This window comes from Hemiscyllium ocellatum, chromosome 6 (assembly GCF_020745735.1).
Source record: "Hemiscyllium ocellatum isolate sHemOce1 chromosome 6, sHemOce1.pat.X.cur, whole genome shotgun sequence".
In the NCBI taxonomy this organism is placed as follows: domain Eukaryota; kingdom Metazoa; phylum Chordata; class Chondrichthyes; order Orectolobiformes; family Hemiscylliidae; genus Hemiscyllium; species Hemiscyllium ocellatum.
In genome coordinates, this window is record NC_083406.1 from 1,272,197 (window position 1) to 1,289,069 (window position 16,873).

Here is a 16,873-nt window from a genome sequence, read left to right on the forward strand (position 1 = left end):
ACTCTGTATCCTGTTACTACTATCCAGATGTGTCGCAATTTCATCCTTTATAATAGACTCCAGCATCTTTCCCACCACTGAGGTCAGACTAACTGGTCTATAATTTCCTGCTTTCTCTCTCCCACCTTTCTTAAAAAGTGGTATAACATTAGCCACCCTCCAATCCGCAGGAACTGATCCCGAATCTACTGAACTCTGGAAAATAATCACCAATGCATCCATGATTTCTCAAGCCACCTCCTTCAGTACCCTTGAATGTAGACCATCAGGACCTGGGGACTTATCAACCTTCAGACCAAACAGTCTCTCCAACACCAATTCCTGGCAAATATAGATTCCCTTAAGTTCAGGTCCTTCAGCCACTGTTACCTCAGGGAGATTGCATGTGTCTTCCCCAGGGAACACAGATCTGAAGTACCAATTCAATTCTTCTGCCATTTCTTTGTTCCCCTGTAATATATTCCCCTGTTTCTGTCTTCAAGGGCCCAATTTTAGTCTTAACCATTTTTTTCCCTTTCACATACCTAAAAAAGCTTTTACTATCCTCCTTTATATTTTTGGACAGTTTACCTTTGTACCTAATTTTTTCTCTGCGTATTTCCTTCTTAGTAATCCTCTGTTGTTCTTTATAAGCTTCCCAGTCCTCCGTTTTCCCACTTGGTGTATAAATGTTCACAGTAACATCAGCCAACATCAGATCACTCCAGTACATTGCATGTTTTATTCAAATATCTTTTAAGCTCTGAGAATGTCTACCCAACATTATAGATTTTACTTTTAGCTTCAGAGAAACAGGCACACCTAAATTCATCTGATACAGTCGGTAAAATACAGGCTGGCTGGCCACACAGTTCAAACCATGTAGTCTCCATGCTTTCAGTGATGGGAGTGCTGTTTTAAACCCAAAGTGACATCTGTAGCACACACATTCCCTTATATTTTGACCTCTGAGGCACAATTGTTACTGGACTATTTGGTGCAGGCACTGTGGGTGTACTCCAGAATAAGCAGATGATAATGTTAGCTTGTGTGTAGCTCTGATTTGACACCAGTGGCACCATTTTGAATCTCAATTCTCTTAATGCTCTTTCTTAGCCTCAGTATGGAGGTGCCGGTGTTGGACTGGGGTGGATATGGTCAGAAGTCACATGACACCAGGTTTTGGTGCAACAGGTTTATTTGAAATCACAATTGGAATTTTGACCTGACAAAGGAGCAGAACTCCCAAAGCTTGTGATTTCAGACGATAACTTGGTGTCATGTAACTTCCGACTTTCTTAGCTTAATACAACTGCACTGCATTCACCAACACGATGTTTGAAGTAATCATTCAACTCCCTCAGATTAATTGCTGATTGATTTCTACTGACTGTTGCTGCTTTAGTAGAAATGTTTGGTGCCTTGTCCCATGAGTTCAGGTTCAGGAAATTAACAGGAAGAGTTGTGGCATGTGATGATGACTTTGAATTTCTGCTCAGGCTGTTTGTACGCAGTCAAGGTATTTCTTATTCATTCCTGTGACACAGGCATTAGTGGTAAGGCTAGAATTAATTACCCATCCATCATTAAAAGGTAACATTGCTATTGTCCTCCTGGAACATCACATTACTCTGAGAGAGATGAATGGTGGTGAGGGGAGGGTTTGAGAAGGTAGGACATTCATAGTAACCTCAGCTAGTATGGGGAATTGAACCAATGTTATTGGTATGTTCTGCATTACAAACCAGTTGTCTGGCCCATTGAATTAATCCCCATCCCTTCACCCCCACACATAGATCCATGATGATCCTTGATAAAATGGCAGTGAGCTGGCTGTTTGAACAACTACAATCCACATTGTTTAGGTCCATTCACAATCCTGCCTTTCCTGGAATCTGACAGGGAGACTGAGCAAAAGCATTACAGAAAAGGACAAGATCCTCAAGGAGGGAGGAGGAAACGAGAAACAATGGTTCACAGAAGCAAACCATAGTACCCAGAACCTCTCCTCCCCCAACTTCCTGAAAGAACAGTGTGAGATATTTCCATTTCAATAAGGAAGTGCTCATTGAAACCTGTCCCCAGTCTGGCAGAGCAGTGAAAGTCTGGCATTACCAATAGCTGTAATGGTGAGTGAGGGACCCAACTTCTTCTCATTAGTTTCTTCTAAGCTGGTGCAAGGGGATATCTCTAGCATCTCACAGTTCCCCATTCGCTGTTCTATTAGGGATGTGACTGATACATTGTAGGGAGAGAGACAGGACCCATTTCTGGTTCCTGAGAGAAGTAAGCAGTGTGGGCATGTGACTTTACAAGGTAACAGGCTTTCCTGTGGCTTTCCTGTAGTGAAGGATGCTGTTGAGTCCACACTAGTTACATTGCGAGCATTCCTTCAAATTCAACAATTATAAAGGTTTCCAACTTATCAACCCTCAGCTGGTTTCTGTGCAATACTCGGCATATTATCGATACCCAGTGCCCTGGCAGCTGCCAAAATGCCTGTGCCAATTTTCAAAACTATCTACATCTGAACTACCATTAGAAACCCAAGAATGACACATGGGCATCAAAGGCTCTCTGCTGACCACCTGACTCATGGGCCTTGGGTGTATAGACCATGCGCAGGTGGGCAGCATGTGTATGAGAGCCCCTCTGCTTAGAGTTCCTGGAATCTGAAATGTGTAAGTGTAGTGGAGGGAAGAAACAAAATTGACCTTGACCATTGAAACTGAAAATGTGTTGCTGGAAAAGCACAGCAGGTCAGGCTGCATCCAAGGAGCAGGAGAATCGACGTTTCGGGCATGAGCCCTCCTTCAGGAATCATGAAGAAGGGCTTATGCCCGAAACATCGAATTTCCTGTTCCTTGGATGCTGCCTGACCTGCTGCGCTTTTCCAGCAACACATTTTCAGCTCTGATCTCCAGCATCTGCAGTCCCCACTTTCTCCTTGACCATTGAAAGGCAGGTTTCCTGCATGGTCAGTCGTTGGTGTTAGGCAGTTAGCATTGACAACTATTGCCTTGTGAAACTTCTCTGGAAGGCTACCCTCCTGAAGATGGAAGATCTTTCTTTCCCGGTCCAGTTCTTCTCTCATTGGACATGGGCGTTGCTGGCTAATTAGACTTCCTCACAAGAGAAACCTGGACCACATTCCTTACAATGATACACCATATTTACTGTTCTTGAACATCAGACACATCTTCCCAGTCACCTACAGTGAATGTACATCACCTTTAAGACAGACAGAATGTACCTCACCTTTAAGTGATGTGGGCCTTGGATGAAGTTGTTTTGAGGCTTCAGCAATTCATTGTCTCATTCAGCATTCAACATGAATGTTTTATTCAGGTTAGCAGCTGCATGAAGTCTGTATTGAAAAGAATGACTGATCATTAGTCATCTCTTAGACACATAAACCCATCTTATCTAACTGTCAGACAGGCCTAGAAATGATTGCAACAGACCAGGAGGGGCTGGCATTGTGGAAATGTTATTGAACGGGTTATCCAATCACCTGGGTTTTGCTATGGGGCACATGGATTCCAGTCCCACTAAAGAAACTAGGAAGTTTATGCTCAAATAAATCTGAAATTAAAGCTAGTCCAAAATTGACCAGACAACTATTATTGATTGCCAAACTAATTCATTCCTTCCCTATCCCTTTACCTGGTCCAACCTTTAGGAATAGCTGAGTTTCCCAATCAGCAGCTCCGAACTGCTTTGGCATCTAAAGGTAAGAATGAAACTGGCTGTCAAGGATCTTGTATCAAAATTGGGACAGCAGCATCACAGACTAGTCAAGCAACAGTCTGACACAGTCATACTCATGGGATCTTGCTGCACAATGTTCCAGACATCATTGCTATTATTCTTAGATATGTTCTTCCCCACCAGCAGGACACACTGTGCAGAAGTGGCTAATGGGGTTGTCTTGGGAATCCTTAATATTGACTCCAGACTTCAACTGGTCAGCTCGTGGCTCAGCGCTGAGCACTGCTCCCACAGCATCAGGGGCCCAGGTTTGGTTCCAGCCTCGGGCAACAGTGTGGAGTTTGCACATTCTCCCCATGCCTGAGTGGGGTTCCTCTGGCTGCTCTGGTTTCCTCCCACAAAGATGTGCATGTTAAGTGGATTGACCATGCTAAATTGTCCATAGTGCTCAGGGATGTGCAGGCTATGTGGGTTAGCCATGGGAAATGCACAATTACAGGGATAAGGTAGGGAGGTGGGTCTGGGGGGAATGCTGTACAGAGAGCCAGTGTAAACTCGATGGGCCAAATGGTCTGCTTCCATACTGTAGGGATTCTATGATTTAGAAAGCCTCTGGCATCGGGTCAAATATTGAAAAAGAAACTTCTAGCTATTTGCCACCTAACCCCATCCCTGCAGGCGATGATCGGTGCTCCTCCATGTTGAACACCAATAGGGAGCATAGAAATGGCACAGAGTACAGTCTGGGTTGAGGATTTCAATGTCCATCACCAACAGCGATTCAGTAGCATCATTGCTGGTCAAGTGCTAAAGGGCATAGCTGCTAGACTGGGTATGCTGCAGCTAGTGAGAGAAACAACAAGAGGGACAAATGTATTCAACTTCATCCTCACCATCTCCCCAAGTCTTCCAATGGCATTGCCATCACTGAAACCCCTCTATCCCCATCCAGGCAGTTACCATTGAACAGAAACTGAAATAAACTGAAGTAAATATAGTGACTACAATAGCAGAGCTGAAAATGTGTTGCTGGAAAAGTGCAGCAGGTCAGGCAGCATCCAAGGAGCAGGAGAATCGATGTTACGGGCATGAGCCCTTCTTCAGGAATGACTACAATAGCAGACTGTCCTTACCTGGAGAAGTGCAATCCCAACAACATTGAAGAAGCTTGACACCATCCAGGACAAGGCAGCCCACATGATCAACATCCCAGCTCCAATCATTCTCTCTTCCATTAGCAATGGACAGTAGCAGCATGTACCATCAACAAAACACACCACAATAACACAATAGCATCTTCCAAACCAACAACCTGTACCACCTAGCAGACTCAGACACCAACTTAAAGCAGACAGAAAGCTGCTTATGGCATGTTTAGGAGCAGGTTTGCCATTTTCAGATTATTTTGGGTGGAGCATATGTCATTAACATTCTGCCCAATAGAATCTATTTGTATGTGGCCTTTCAAAAATGTTAAATGAATTACTGGAGGCAACTCTAGAAAAACACTTGGAGTTTTCTTCATAAGGTCAGAAGTTGCAAAAGAATCATGTAGTCTGTCTGTCAGGACCTCCCACACTGACCTGGTGAAGCTCTTTGTACAATGGCCTACAGTTCTGCTGGCTAACTGTGCCACAGAATTCCTCTTTCCCCAATGTGCTGTAAAACCTACTGACCAGCATCCAGGGCGTACTCTGCAGCTCATGAGGCAACACCTCGTGTTGCTCAGGTTTGACCTGGTAAAAGCATTGATTCTCTTGAAATGAGCTTTAGGAAGAAAGTATGGCTGCTTCACAAACATTTACCCAAAGTAGTCATGAAGTTAAAAATTGTCCCGTAATGTATGTTCACAATTGGCTGTGGAACCATTACTAGGCCCCTATATTGACTTAGAAATATTTTAAAGCTATTTCAGTATTTTCAATGAGATAATTGATGCAGCTTCTGACATTAGTTTTTTACTGCCATTTCCTGCTTAAACATTTTCAATCCTGATATCTGCAGCATCCAAAGACCGCATTTTTAGATTAAGTTTTATGAAACTTGATCAGGTACATTTTTTGGTTACTGAGCTTAACTATGAGTAAGATTTAAGAGTACAAATTAACTCTTTCCCCTGCTGAACAAACTTGTTGAAGTCAGGAATAATCTAAGTGGCACAGCCCGGAAAGTCTGCCACGTGATTCTCCAGCTGGTAATTACAGGCAGAAACCATGCTGGGGGGACTCTCTGATTTTATGAACAGATTGTGGCATCAATGAGCGAGCAAAACTGGGATTCGCAGGTATCAAGGGGCAAACTCTCTGGTGGTCGGAGTTATACCTGGCATAGAGAAAGATGATTGCGGTTATTTTGTGACTCCTCAGATTCTGAAACAGTCCGTGTTCAACTGCAGCAATATATAGACAATATCCAGGTTTGAGCTGACAAATACCATGAACCATTCACACGAAACAAATAGTTCCTGATTCCTGATAAACGGCTTATGCCCGAAACATCAATTCTCCTGCTCCTCGAATGGTGCCTGACCTGCTGTGCTTTTCTAGCACTACACTCTTAACACAAAACAAATGGCAAGCAATAACCATGTCTAATAAGACACATATTCAACAACCACCCCTTGACATTCAATGGTGTTACCATTACTGAATCCTCGACCATCAATATCCTGGGGGCTACCATTGACCAGAAGTTCAACTGGACTTACCACATAAACGTAGTAGTTACAAGAATGGGTCAGAAGCTAGTAATGCTGCCACAAGAAACTCATCTCCTGGCTCCCCAAAGCCAGTCCACCATCTACAAGGCACAGGTCAGGTATGTGATGGAATACTCCCCACTTGCCTGACGGGGGAGCTCCAAATATGCCCAAGAAGCTTGACAAAGCATTTCATTTGATTGGCACCACATCCACTTCCTCCACCACAGATAATTAGTAGCAGCAGTGTGTGCGATCTACAAGATGTACTGCAGAAATTCACCGAAGATCCTCACACAGCACCTTCCAAACTTACAACCACTTCCAACTAGAAAGACAGGGGCAACAGATACATGGGAACACCGCCTTCAAGTTCCCCTCTAAGCCACTCACCATCCTGACTTGGACATATATTGTCGTTCCTTCACTGTCACTGGGTCAAAATCCTGGAATTCCCTCCCAGCCGGCATTGTTGGTCAACCTACAGCAAGAGGTCTGCAGCGATTCAAGAAGGCAGCTCACCACCACCTTCTCAAGGGGACAATTAGGGACAGGCAATAAATACTGACCCAACCAGTGATGCCTATGTCCCAAGTGTGAAAAAAAAGCAAGTGTCTTGGAGTGATTGCAGAGGGAAGTTACTAACTGTGACATATTTCAGGAACAGAAAGAGAGAAAAGCTGTACTAAGTAATTTAACCACTTCAACTCCCCTCCCACTCCACCAAGGACATGCAGGTCCTTGGCCTCCTCCATTACCAGGCCCTAACCACCTGATGCTTAGAAGAAGAACATCTCATCTTCCATCTCAGGACCCTCCAATCACACAGGATTAATAGGGATTTTATCAGTTTCCTCATTTCCCCTCCCCCCCACCTTATCCCAGTCCCAAGCCTCCAACTTAGCACCGCCCTCTTGACCTGTCCATCTTCCTTCTCACCTATCTGCTCCGCCCTCATCTCCGACCGATCACCTTCTCCCCACCTTCATCCACTCACAGCTACCTTCCCACAAACCCACCCCCCGCCCTCCTCATTTATCTCTCTACCCCCTTGGCCCACAAGCCTAATTCCTGATGAAGGGCGTTTGCCCGAAACTTCGATTCTCCTGCTCCTCGGAAGCTGCCTGACCTGCTGTGCTTTTCCAACACCACACTGTTGACTCTAATCTCCAGCATCTGCAGTCCTCATTTTCTCCTCAATAACGTATCACCCTTAAATTTGATCTCAGCCATTTTTCTCACGCTATTCCCAGATCTGCACGTAGATAAAACCCTGCAGCTGCTGACAGAGCCGTTTTATCTTATCCTTTTCCATGCTGTTAGCTTTGCTGTCAGGATAGCATTTGTTGTACAGCCCATATTTCTGACCCCAGAGAAGTTGAAGAGAAGGTCATTGATGCAGCAGCTGAAGATGGTTGGGCTGAAGACATTATTCTGAGGAACTCCTGCAGAGATCCTGGGAGAGAGATGTGCAGCCTCCAAATACAAAGATTCTATCAAAACCTGTGATCTCTATTTCCTAGAAGGACAAGGAGGATAGATGCAAGGGAATACCTCTCCTTGAGCCACATACCATCCTGACTTGGAACCATGTCACAGTCCCTGTACTGTTGCTGAGCTAAATTTCTGGATTGTCCTTTTGAACAGCATTGTGGGTAAACCTATTTGGTAAGGACAGCGACAGTTCAAGAAGACAGCTCACCACTTCCTCATGGACAATAAATACTGGCCTAACCACCAATGCCCACAACCCATAACCAAACATTTTTTTTTAAAATTGCTTTAAGCCACTGCAGGACTAATCCGGAAACATTTGGTGAGCTGTCTCTTAATGAGTGAGCTTACAAAGACAACAGCCCCTGTACCCCAAGCCTGACTTGAAGTGAGTTCAAAATCAGCACTGCAGATGCTGAAGAAGGGCTTATGTTGAATCTCCTGTTCCTTTGATGCTGCCTGACATGCTGCACTTTTCCAGCAACACATTTTTAAGCTTTGAAATGAGTGAAAGCCTGGACTGTATTTTGCTTAGCCAGAATCAGCACAGTATGAGTCGTGCGATCATGATTTGTGAAGATATTAACTTTGGTTGGGACTTACATCCAGCTGGAAATTCTCAGCCCCAAAGCTGAAGGGTCAATTCAGCTCCATCACCACAGCTCAGGTCAGGTCATTCAGTTCTAATTAGAAATTGGCTCCTAATCATAAACTTCATTATAACTCAGTCACATGAACCCCAGTGTTCAATATTTGTGTACTTTGTGTGACTTCATTTTGAAAGTGACAATGGAATATCTTTTTACTTAGCACCTCACACCAACATCGGCTGTTTGAGAAAACTAGCCAGGTATAATTTAAAAAGTCCATTAACACTAATCAAAGTACTCAAACCCATCTGAGAAGTTTATTTTTCTCTGTCAAATGTGATTATTTATCATTCCTCATTTACTAATTTTACAGCTGCTGTTCGGCAAATTGAGGACACAATGAGGCAGAGGTAGGAGTTGCTCGGTACACAGGAACTTGGATCGTTAGTCCCCACTCCTGGCAAAAAGAAAAACTCAGCTCTCCGAAAATGTTGCTTCCTCAATAACAGGGTAGCTTCGGAGAGGAAAGAGCTTTATCATTTATTGAAACTGAGTGGAAATTTCAAAAGCTTCCATGAGGCTTTATTTAGCATCTGTGCAGATTTGTTCAAATCCCTCGATGTGATGCAGCAAACAGGAATTTTCCCATTTCCAGTTAAAATGTGGTGATTTTTACTTTATATCCAGAAGGGCTCTGACACACAACTCAACCCTTCAAATCCCTATGACTCTCTTTTTAGCTGTTAACCACCAGCAGTAATCACTGTGTGGCCAATTAAATATTTACAAGCCAAGCCTAATACTGTCAATGTAAACCCTCAAAGATGAGGGAGAGGGGGAAGGGGGCAAAATCAAAATGGAGTTGGACGGGAGATGAAGTACTGTGTCCGCCAAGGTGTCCACCCCTCTCTTACAGTATCAAGAGCATCAGAGGTTACTCTCCACACTGAGGAACACCATGGCCATTACTGAAGCTTAGGCTCACCGAGATCACAGGTTTGAACGGATGTATGCCTGGGCTCAAATGGAACTGCATAAGAAGGGCAGGCAGTCAATAGAAATGACCCACTCCATGGCCTCACTGCCTGAACCAATGAATGTCCAGCCTGGCCAGGCCCATGAGGAGCTCCTCCAATCTGCACACAACCCTCTGGTGCCCAAAGATCAGGACCGTGGGGCTGAAGTGCAAAAAAAAACCACAGAAGGATCTTTCAAATAACTAAAAAGGGGGTATAATCACTCACAACCTGGAATAAATGGTCTACAGACTCCACAGCGCTGGAAAATAAACAGTTGGGCTGGGAGTCCGTGAACTTCCACAATCTGCAGATATATGGGACTGCTGTGTACCCCAGCCTCCAGCCAGATCCCTGAAGGAAAGGGGGAGGACTCCCACATAGAGAACCCCACCCACCAGAAAAAGATGAGTTTTCTTATGCTACTTTCCATTTATCAACATCATTAATTATGCAAACAAGGTTAATGACATTGATAAATGGAAATTAACATAAGAAAACTCACCTTTGATCTTTTGTGCTCTGCAAGGATAAATAACACTCTGACCTTTCACTCAAAGTTACACAGCACACTAATCCAGATCACCAATGCTGACAGACCACAACACTCATACTCTCATGCCTCATGTTTGTTCAAGGGCTCATATGAATCTCATTCACTACGGCTAGGATCCATTCCTCCCCTCTATGCTTCCTACTCCCACACTGGGTACACCTCACCATCTCGCCTGCTTGTGTATGACCATCCATGTGCACTATACCCAATCCCTCCCTCTGATCTCCTTGCAGGCCTCTGACCATGCAGAGAGCCCCAGTGCAGGCTTAGGGATGGGGGTTATCATGTCAGCTGATGTGGTGTGTACAAGGAGACGGTGGTAGAGATGATTGGAGAAAACCAGGTCTTTGCTGATAGCAAGGTGCCAGTAGACAATAACCTTAGCCAGTTCCGCTGTGTTGTGCTGCTGCCCGTTTGCCACCAGCACAAATTTATTCTTAATCTGCACAATCTTTTATCCATTCTCTCCATTCAATTTCATCACTTCCACCTCACACAGCGAACCTCTGCAAGGAAGAGGCCAGTGTCAGAGGCCGTCAGCTCCACCTCCACCTTAAGGAGGAAGCCAGTGAACCCTCAAGGATGCAGAGGGAAGACTATCCACCTAGTCCCTCATCAGTGGGTATGATATCTCCACAGAGCAATCAACGTTTTGGGCAAATGCCTTTCATCAGGAATAGAGGCAGGGTGCTTGTAGAGTGGAGAGATAAATGAGAGGGGGTGGGGGTGGGGAGAGAGTAGCATAAGAGTACAATAGGTGAGTGGGGGTGGGGTTGGAGGTGATAAGTCAGAGAGGAGGGTGGAGTGGATAGGTGGGAAGGAAGATAGACAGGTAGGACAGGTCATGAGGATGGTGCTGAGCTGGAAGGTTGGAGCTGGGGTAAGGTGGGGGAGGGGAAATGAGGAAACTGTTGAAGTCCACATTGATGCCCTGGGGTTGAAGTGTTCTGAGGCGGAAGATAAGATGTTGTTCCTCCAGGCGTCTGGTGGTGAGGGATCGGTGGTAGAGGAGGCCCAGGACTTCCATGTCCTCGGCAGAGTGGGAGGGGGAGTTCAAATGTTGGGCCACAGGCAATGGGGTTGATTGGTGCCAGAGATGTTCCCTAAAACGCTCTGTGAGAAGGCGTCCAGTCTCCCCAATGTAGAGGAGACCACATTGGGAGCAACAGAAACGGTCCTTGTGGAATGTGGAAATGTGTGGGGAGGGAAATATATCCCTGGTGGTGGGGTCTGTTTGGAGGTGACAGAAATGTCGGCGGATGATTTGGGTTATGTGAAGGTTGGTAGGGTGGAAGGTGAGCACCAGGGGCGTTCTGTCCTTGTTACGGTTGGAGGGATGGGGTCTGAGAGCGGAGGTGCGGGATATGGTTGAGATGCGTTGGAGGGCATCTTTAACCACGTGGGAAGGGAAATTGCGGACTCTGTGGAAGGAGGTCATCTGGTGTGTTCTGTGGTGAAACTGGTCCTCCTGGGAGTAGATACGGCAGAGGCGGAGGAATTGGGAATACGTGATGGCATCTTTGCAAGAGGTAGGGTGGGAAGAGGTGTAATCCAGGTAGCTGTGGGAGTCAGTGAGTTTGTAAAAAATGTCGGTGTCGAGTCGGTTGTCTTTAATGGAGATGGAGAGGTCCAGGAAGGGGAGGGAGGTGTCAGAGATGGCCCAGGTAAATTTAAGGTCAGGGTGGAATGTGTTGGTGAAGTTAATGAATTGCTCAACCTCCTCGCAGGAGCACGAGGTGGCACCAATGCAGTCATCAATGTAACGGAGGAAGAGGTGGGGAGTGGTGTCGGTGTAACTATGGAAGATGGACTGTTCTACGTAGCCAACAAAGAGACAGGCATAGCTGGGCCCCATACGGGTGCCCATGGCTACCCCTTTGGTCTGGAGGAAGTGGGAGGATTCGAAGGAGAAATTGTTCAGGGTGAGGACCAGTTCGGCCAAATGAATGAGTGTCAGTGGAAGGGTACTGTTGGGGATGTCGGGAGAGGAAGAAGTGGAGGACTTGGAGGCCCTGGTCATGGCGAATGGAGGTATAGAGGGATTGGATATCCATGGTGAAGATGAGGCATTAGAGGCCGGGGAAATGGAAGTCTTGGAGGAGGTGGAGGGCGTGGTGGTGTCTCGAACGTATGTGGGGAGTTCCTGGACTAGGAGGGATAGGACAGTGTCGAGGTGGAGATGTGTTCAGTGGGGCAGGAGGATGCTAAGACGATGGGTCGGCCGGGGTGGTCAGGCTTGTGGGTCCTGGGAAGGAGGTAGAACCGGGCAGTGCGGGGTTCCCGGACTATGAGGTTGGAAGCTGTGGGTGGGAGATCTCCTGATGAGGTTCTGTATGGTCTGGGAGGTGATGGTTTGGTGATTGGGGGGGGGGGGTCATGGTCGAGGTTGCGGCAGGAGGTGTCTTCGAGTTGGCGTTTGGCTTTAGCAGTGTAGAGGTCAGTGCGCCAGACTACCACTGCGCCCCTTTATCCGCTGGCTTGATGGTGAGGTTGGGATTGGAGCAGAGGGATTGGAGGGCTGCGCGTTGTGAGGGTGAGAGGTTAGAGTGGGGGAGGGGGGTAGACAGGTTGAGGTGGTTAATGTCCCGGCGGCAGTTGGAAATGAAGAGGTCAAGGGCGGGTAATAGGCCAGCGCAGGGTGTCCAGGTGGATGCAGTGTGTTGGAGGTGGGTGAAGGGTCCTTTGGTGCGCTGACCTCTACACCGCTGACGCCAGATGCCAACTCGAGGACACCTCTTCCTACTGCCCTTCGACCATGACCCCACCCCCCCATCACCAAACCATCATCTCCCAGACCATACAGAACCTCATCACCTCAGGAGATCTCCCACCCACAGCTTCCAACCTCATAGTCCGGGAACCTCGCACTGCCCGGTTCTATCTCCTTCCAAAGATCCACAAGCCTGACCACCCTGCCTCATTGTCTCAGCATGCTCCTGCCCCACTGAACTCATCTCTACCTACCTCGACACTGTCCTATCCCCCCAGTCCAGGAACTCCCCCCATACGTTCAGGATACCACTCATGCCCTCCACCTCCTCCAAGACTTCTGTTTCCTTGGCCCCAACGCCTCATCTTCACCATGGACATTCAAACCCTTGACACTTCCATACGCCATGACCAGGGCCTCCAAGCCCTCCGTTTCTTCCTCTCCCGACGTCCCCAACAGTACCCTTCCACCGACACTCTCATTCGTTTGGCTGAACTGGTCCTAACCCTTAACAATTTCTCCTTCGAATCCTCCCACTTCCTCCAGACCAAAGGGGTAGCCATGGGCACACGTATGGGCCCCAGCTATGCCTGTCTCTTTGTTGGCTACGTAGAACAGTTGATCTTCCGTAATTACACCGGCACCACTCCCCACCTCTTCCTCCGCTACATTGATGACTGCATTGGCGTCACCTCGTGCTCCCGCGAGGAGGTTAAGCAATTCATCAACTTCACCAACACATTCCACCCTGACCTTAAATTTACCTGGACCATCTCTGACACCTCCCTCCCCTTCCTGGACTTCTTCATCTCAATTAATGACAACTGACTTGATACCAACATTTTTTACAACAGCTACCTGGATTACACCTCCTCCTACCCTACCTCTTGCAAAAATGCCATCTCGTATTCCCAATTCCTTCGGCTCCGCCGTATCTGCTCCCAGGAGGACCAGTTCCACCATAGAACACACCAGATGGCCTCCTTCTTTAGAGACCGCAATTTCCCTTCCCACGTGGTTAAAGATGCCCTCCAATGCATCTCGTCCACATCCCGCACCTCCGCCCTCAGACCCCACCCCTCCAACCGTAACAAGGACAGAACGCCCCTGGTGCTCACCTTCCACCCTACCAACCTTCGCATAAACCAAATCATCTGCCGACATTTCTGCCACCTCCAAAAAGACCCCACCACCAGGGATATATTTCCCTCCCCACCCCTTTCCGCCTTCCACAAAGACTGCTCCCTCCGTGACTACCTGGTCAGATCCATGCCCCCCTACAACTCACCCTCCCATCCTTGCACCTTCCCCTGCCATCGCAGGAATTGCAAAACCTGCACCCACACCTCCTCCCTCACCTCCATCCAAGGCCCCAAAGGAGCCTTCCACATCCATCAAAGTTTTACCTGCACATCCACTAATATCATTTATTGTATCCGTTGCTCCTGATGCGGTCTCCTCTACATTGGGGAGACTGGACGCCTCCTAGCAGAGCGCTTTAGGGAACATCTCTGGAACACCCACACCAATCAACCACACCACCCTGTGGCCCAACATTTCAACTCCCCCTCCAACTCTGCCGAGGACATGGAGATCCTGAGCTCCTTCACCGCCGCTCCCCTACCACCCGATGCCTGGAGGAAGACCGTCTCATCTTCCGCCTCAGAACACTTCAACCCCAGGGCATCAATGTGGTATTCACCAGTTTCCTCATTTCCCCTCCCCCCCACCTCACCCTAGTTCCAAATTCCAGCTCAGTACTGCCCTCATGACCTGTCCTACCTGCCTATCTTCCTTCCCACCTATCCACTCCACCCTCCTCTCTGACCTATCACCTTCATCCCACCCCCATCCAGCCATTGTACTCATTGCTACCTTCCCCATCCTCCTCTCTGACCTATCACCTTCATCCCCTCCCCCACTTACCCATTGTACTCTATGCTACTCTCTCCCCACCCCCACCCTCCTCTAGCTTATCTCTCCACGCTTCAGGCTCTCTGCTTTTATTCCTGATGAAGGGCTTTTGCCCGAAACATCGATTTTCCTGCTCCTTGGATGCTGTCTGAACTGCTGTGCTTTTCCAGCAACACTAATCCAGAATCTGGTTTCCAGAATCTGCAGTCATTGTTTTTATCTCGAGCACCGTACAGTGAGCACATCATGTATAGGCATTGGGAGGTCATGTTGTGGCTGAACAGGTCATTGATTAGGCCACTTTTGAAATAATGTGTGCAATTCTGGTCTCCCTCCTATTGGAAAGATGTTGTGAAACTTGAAATGATTCAGAAAGATTTACAAGGATGTTGCCAGGGTTGGAGGGTTTAAGATATAAGGAGAGATTAAACAGGCTGGGGCTGTTTTTGCTGGAGCATCGGAGGCTGACGGGTGATGTTAGAGAGGTTTATAAAATCATGAGGGGCATTGATGGGGTAAATAGACAAGGTCATTTCCCTGGGGTGAGGGAATCCAGAACTAGAGGGTATAAGTTTTGGGTGAGAGGGGAAGGATATAAAAGGGACCTAATTGGCAACATTTTCACGCAGAGGGTGGTGTGTGTATGGAATGAGCTGCCAGAGGAAGTGGTGGAGGCTGGTACAATTACAACATTGAAGAGACATTTGGATGGGTATATGAATAGGAAGGTTTGGAGGGATATGGGTCAAGTGCTGGCAAATGGGACTAGATTAATTTAGGATATCTGGTCGGCGTGGATGAGCTAGACTGAAGGATCTGTTTCCGTGCTGTACATCTCTACAACTCTATGTCAGCGGCCTGCTCAGAATGAAACACAGGAGCAATCTGGCACAGGGCCCAGGCACCTTCTCAGCCTCAGCTATAAAACATATGGCTGTTCACAGCCATCAGGAAGCGGCAGGGGGAATGTAGGCCAGAGAGCCTGAGGCACACAGTAAGCTGGAGTGCAGGATGGATGTTTTCATGAGTGAGGGCTCCAGCACGGAAATATGGAAATGTTGGCAGCTGCCTCAGAGACCCAATCCAGCAGAATGCTTGAGGCGTCCAGGTTTCCAGGTGGAATTGCACTGTGGCAGTGAGTGCTCAGCATCAATAGTAAGGCACAAGATCCCTGTGGCTCACTCCAGCTGATCCTTTCTCTCAGAGAGAACAGGTGTTACCAGCAGGAACCACATGGACAGGGATCAACAGACACACACCCGAGAAGATTTGCCTCAAGACACTCAAGACGTGCCTGACTCCTCCATGTCCCCCATTCCTGGGATCTCAGGCCTTCAGCAGTACAGGAAGGTGGGAGCCTGCACTAAGGCAGGACACACTCAGTGAGAAACTCCAACCTGCACAAGGGAGCAAGTGCACAGAACAGGGGGCATCCACTCCAGCTGTTAGTATCAGGCCTGCATTGAGATATAGTGGAAGACAGAAGATACTGAGGGCTCATGGACAATGCAGAGAAATAAATTATTGTAAATATCAATCCCTTTAACTTTGCCAATGCATTTTCCCTTGAAGGTTATAATATCTGGATGTATTATTTTCACATGAGAGAAGAGAAGCCTCTTCCTACACCTCAAGGATTCAAGATGTTGCAATTGCCTCATGAGCCACTGGGTCCTTGGCTGGGGATGGTCTCAGGAAGGATCCTTCAACTCTAACTTTGAGAACTGCAGCCAAGGCATTAAACCCCCTTATTGTGAAGCACTGTGAAGCTAACAGGAACACTCGCACACATCGGTCAACAATAACACCTATTGTACGGGTGAGAGTATACAATCAGTGATGGTATCTCAGGAGGGAAAAGATATTTCCATATATATATGCTTTTCAAGGGACTGCAGCAATTTTCAAGATTGGTAGATTGACAATGTCTCTTATAACATTTTTCTTTGATTGCTTTACAACAGTAACTGATCAAAAAGAAAGCTTTAAAAATCCTATGGGTCACTCTCTGTAAACGTGTTTTGTCATATTTTTAGCATGAACCAGGACCATTGCACAGAAATATAATTCTAATGGAACAGTCATCTTTCTAACATTTGTCTGCCTTGTTCTGATGGAGAGTTGTACTTAGATTCCTGGTGAGTGAATAGAACATTGGGTATGGGAGTGGGATATCATGATATAGCTGTACAGGACATTGGTTAG